This window comes from Rhyacophila brunnea, unplaced genomic scaffold (genome assembly GCF_057557595.1).
Source record: "Rhyacophila brunnea isolate RB1 unplaced genomic scaffold, BYU_Rbru_1.0 scaffold_6, whole genome shotgun sequence".
NCBI classification, from domain to species: domain Eukaryota; kingdom Metazoa; phylum Arthropoda; class Insecta; order Trichoptera; family Rhyacophilidae; genus Rhyacophila; species Rhyacophila brunnea.
Genome location: NW_028233276.1, coordinates 1,733,053 through 1,739,052, shown reverse-complemented (window position 1 = coordinate 1,739,052; position 6,000 = coordinate 1,733,053).

The window sequence follows — 6,000 nt, the reverse complement described above, 5'->3', positions numbered from 1 at the left end:
CGTCTTTCATGTTAGAAGAGTCACGTGAGCTTTGTTAGTAGAAGCACATATTAAATTCGTAGTTAATTTGAACACGAAGTTGGGTGTACAGAGGGGTGGAGCCCATATGAGTCACGACCTTCGGCCATCAGGTTCCTACTATGGAGAAGAAGAATGATGCTAACACCAAAGTAACCAATACACTGGCTGGATACAATGGCACCATGCCTATATTCTTGACAATGGCCAGCGTTAAATGATATACAAAGTCATACTGCATCTCTCATATACATACGAAACTAAGATGCTCACACAGTGTAATTGTAGTTCCAAGTTAAGTAGTGAGGAGTTGGATTCACGACTACTTCCGATGCTGCTACCGTGACTTTTCGTGTATTACTTGCTATCGTCATAGGTAGACGAATTACAAAATAGACCGTGTAGGTATATCATATTGTGCAGGTAAATCAGAGGTGCGTTCGCGGTGCCCATCGAGGATGTGAGGAGAGCCACGTCGACTCCTTGGCATGGTGCTATATCTTTTCGTGTATATGTACTATCGTCTCAGGTAGACAAATTGCAAAACAAACTTTATATGATTCCGACGAATCCGATGCACGCGCGGGATTCTCATCAAGTACCAAGTTACGGAGGTGAGGATTGAGAGTCACGACCACTTCCCGACCTGGTACCATAACCTTTCGTGTATACTATCATTTCAAGTAGACAAATCACAAAAGTATGTCTCTATGATTATGTATACGGTTTGTTAGGTAACGCACCTGGACTACATGTAAATAATCTTTTTAATGTATTTTATACATCAGTGGCTTGTTGTCGATTTTGATTATAAAATAATAAATGTATAAATAAAAGGACTGTGATGATTAAAAGCAATATTTATAATTGCTAATCAGGCTATGTCAATCTCTCAGATCATGTTGTTGTAGAATTGTAGAGAATATAGACACTAAGTCGCTTGCCAGTATAAGGTGAAAAGCAAAAATGGTTCTGGCAGAAAACACTAACTCAATTAGTTGTTATTTCCAGGCAACATTTCGTAATTTTTCATTTAGTGTGTTTGCAGAAAACTGTTTTTAAGTAAATGTATATTTTATAAAAATTAGTGTGTTTTCCCAGACGGTAAAGTTTGAAATAAGGAACATTTTGGTATAACTAACTCAATATGTCATTTTTTCGAATTAGTGTCTTCTGCCAGAACAGTGACGATATATTAAGTCTAATGAGTGTCTGATAATTCTAATCATGATCTTTTTAGTGTAAGGTGTATATCCTTTTTTTCAAGAAAAACTGTTTCCGCATAAGACAAATAATAATCGGCGAGCTAATTAGGATTTATGAATTTTCACAATTATTTTTTTGCAAAATCTATTCAGCACGACAGGTCGAATGGTGTTGAATTCTTCTGGCAGAGCAGATAGATGACTCGCTTTCAAATGACACTAAACAGTTACAAAATTATTTCATCGTGTCCGCAATACCAGAAAAATATGTCCTTCCTCTACTGCCATTGTTCTTTACAGCAGTCAATTTGCAGTACATTCTCATGTATCTTACGCTGGGCTCTTCAGAAGTCCCAAATCAGGTAAATGTTTTTTTATGCGTGTTGACGCTAATAGTCAGCCAAACATTTGCAGACCAACGTGTATGTCCCTCTACACTATGGTGAGCACCACGTGACCACTAACATTTGAGTCAATGTAAATAGCCAACATTATATATTTCATCGGGATAATCAAGCTGATTGATGTAAGGGATGTAAAGAAAAACAGCATTATACTTTAACACTTTAATAAGATGTTCAAGAAACTCTTCATCTTCCATATGAAGTCTTGTATGCAAACTCCAGTTTGTGACAAGCGTCATTTTTTTTTACATGAGCTCGACAAACTGCCATGTCTAAATAGTTTATATAAAAATTAGTAGACAAGACGTTTCTTTTTTGTATCACTTTCATATGTTTCGACTCAAATTTAAAGACACAATTTTTATTAAAATTAGATAGAAACTATCAAAATACAAAATATTATGATATAACAATTATTTCTCTACCCGAGAGTGTGAGTAATACATGAAAAATGTAAATTTTCCAGTCACATGCATAAGAACCAAATTATAACACGATTCTTATTATTTGATATCCAAATAATATAATATATTATGCCAATATTCATCAAAGAATGTATTATAAAACCGTCATTTATTGCCGGAACCTAACATTCTTCACTTATTCGTCACTAAACACACATTCTAGTCCAAAATAAAATAAAATATAATATGAAAATTAATATTTCAAGTGTAATAATTTAGCCTACCTAGTAAAATTCATGCTCTCCCTGTCGGTGGCGCTATACACTATAGACTAGAGTTCAGATTCATGTTTCTGGCTCGATTTATTGATTAAGGGGATAAGTGTGTACAAGATTTCTGTGTTTACCTTGAAAACCCTTTGGATGCTATATTTTTCAAAATCCAGTCGAGGATTGATACCAATTATTGTCAATAAATGAAAATATTGTATTATTTTTAGACACCTTACCGATATAATTGATTCTGCGAAATTGGAATATTTCGTAATTAATTTATTGTTTTGAATGGATAATGAGACAATTAGATATCCTGCGCTGCATGCACTGTTAAAAGTAATTGACATATCTTTTTCTCGCTCTATCATACAGGCGATCGCGCGAGCGAGTGAAATACACGATAAGCGCATGGAGTTTTTTATTTTTACCATTGAAAACAATCAGTTACATCAAAATATTATTTTAATTGCATTTGATTGCGTTAGCTAACACGTGCTCCCCTGTGAAAATAATTCCTCATTTGTATTATAATTTATTTTTCGTTTATTTTAACTCCTGAAATCAAAGGAAGCATTTTCTGAAGGATTTTCAGATATCCGATAAGCCGATAAAACTCAAGACTGTTTATTTATTAAGAAGGTTTCCAGACGGTAAAGTTTGAAATAAGGAATATTTTGGTACTAACTCAATATGTCATTTTTTCGAATTAGTGTCTTCTGCCAGAACAGTGACGATATATCAATCGGGTTATATTACACAACAATAAAACTAAATAGATTAAAAAAATGTTGCACACCACTGGTGCAGTAGTACGTTCCCAAATTAACTTAATATTTCAGGCATCAAAATCAAAACGACGATCGATCGGCGTTAGTATTCCCGGCCATTATCAAAAACAATGATATATCGCTGCGTAGCATCCAAAGGGCTTAGTAACAACAATGACAATAATCATTATTTAACTGTGTTTTAAAATAAAAGCAATATTATTTTACATCTCCCTTATACTTGGTAACATGATAGAAAAGTCTTAATTGTCTCACATTTTCGGTAAACACGGTAACACTGAACACGCATAATTAGTTTTTGTTAATAATTATTATGTTATTAAAAATCAATTTTTAAATATCGAATATATTTATTAAAAAAAAAAAAAACGCTCAGATTTTTGAAACATAATAAATTTTAATTCAATATGAAATTCTGATTTCAAATCACAATTCAACAGACCATCTTTATTATACAGGCCACAGGCAGGGGTGGAGGTTGTCTTTTGATTGTGACACTCTATCGTCAAGAAAACGTTTATTGAATAAAACAAAATATGAATCTTACGATATATTTCTGTGGATGGAAAAAAGCCAAATGTTCAAAAGCCATGGGAAACAAAATATTGCAGAAATAAAAACCCCAATTGTGTTATTTATTCTCACTTTATATAAATAATACTATTATGTTTTGATTCAATTATAAATAAAAGACATTATGTAATTGAAATATATTGACTACAATATGTTCTCGTTGGCGGAGCAAGTCTGCCAAAGTGCCAATTTTTTCATTGTTTCATTTAAAAATTCATAATAAGTTTTTTTTAAATATCACTAAAAAAAACTCTACGCCCACTCGAAAAAGAAATCATTACAATCAATAGTTGTATCAGTAATAAAGTGATGATAAAAAAGGTGACATTGGTTTAGATTTTAATACGCCAGTGTGTCTATTCTATACACAAGGCGGCTATCGACGATAGTCTATCATATTGAGGCGGTTAATTGTTACAATAAGTTGACTGTCTAAACTGTCAAAAACTGCTGTTTTAACAGCCCCTCTCTTGGCCATGTTGACTTACGACAGTTTTAATAGTTTAGACGGCTAACTTATTGTAACAGTTGTAATACCTCAATATATAAATATGATAAACAACTGTCGATAACCGCCTTGTGTATAGAATAGACCCACAGGAATGATTATATAATTATGATAAAACGAATGCCTAAATCCTTACATTCGTGCAGTTGCATCCGTGGCTTATTATAGATTATTATTGCCTTAATATTGGGTGAATCCAAGAAAATACATACTTAAAACTGATGATTACATCGGAACAGATTATCAGGAATCTATGAAAATTAATAAAAAAAAAAGCATAGTAATATATATAATTATAATAATAAATTGACGTTATAATAAATCGGCAGAAAAATGAATGCAATCGAAAATCAACACAAAATAAGATATTTTGCAAAGAATAAACAGTACATAATATGATCACACTAATTATATGAAAATAATATTACCATCCTACCTATGACCCACGAAAGAGTTTTTTTTTAAATACAATTTAATATTCTTTAGATTAACATAGTTATACAATTTGACATAGTATTTATATCTATTATTATTTCAATATACAGTCGAACTTGGTTATTACGAGGAAGATGGGACCGACTGAATTTGCTCGTTATAAGCGTTACTCGTTACATCAGAGAACAGATATTTTTAAATGAACGGTCACAACACAAAAAGTCGAAAATAAAAAATCTGTGAAAACTATCGTTAAAATCCCCGAAACAAGCATAGCATTCATAAACTACAAAAGAAGTTGTTTATTGTAATGAACTCTGGTAGGTACCTACTGACTTCACAGACCTTGAATTTTTTACTTATTTCAACCATATGCGTGGATACTTTTTCAATATTGTCGGCAAAACCACACATAAGGTAGGTACTTAGACACTTAACTAGTGTCATAAACGTAATGCGATCACGGCGGCATCCTGTCCGGTGATTTTATTGCTTATGGTCGAAATGTTTTTAAATGATCAACACATCAAGTTTTAAGAAAATTTTTCACCATACTTTAGCTCGGTATATCCGATAAGTTGCTCGAACAGTGTATAAATGTATGGAGAAAATCATAAAATAAAATGTTAACGAATGTCTCATTACATCCGAGATCTCGCTATATTCGTGATCGTTATAACCGAGTTCAACTGTATTTACAGATGGCAGTTACATATACCACGTATTTTGAAAATTTTGACATCTTATTTTGTGTAATTAACTTTCCTTTCCTCCCGTAATATAACTTATGCTACTTACAGTATAATAAAATAGTTCGATCGATTTCAATTGCATTATAATACAAAAACAACAATGCAACGCCATTATTACGAAATAATAAAATACTAATGGGAATAATAGGATAATGGTTATAGCCATTCACCCAACCCATCGAGTCCTTGCTCTGGATCACACACAAAGTAACATGCAAATTTTGCCAGACGCAGGATTCGTACCTAGCTTCAGATGCAGATCTGTACCATTCATCTATATAATAATATAATTGTTACGCTCCAGTCTAAATATTTTTTTTATATTTCTTTATATACTTCCCCTTAAACCACCATCTTAAATTGTGTAAAAAAAAATTACGACACCCCCCTACTTCTTATATAACAAATTTGTTGCAAATGATCATTTTCAATATATACATATTTTGATGGTTTATGATGTTACATTTTCTATCTACTCCTCCATCTTCTTCGTCATGTCATATATGGACAACCCCTGAGTATGTAGATATGAAACAGTCCAGAGACAGGAACTGACCGCTGTCTGGTGGTCTCAATTCACCGGTAAATTTAAACAGCAAAAATCAAATCATTTTTATAACATTCAAAATGGAAAATTT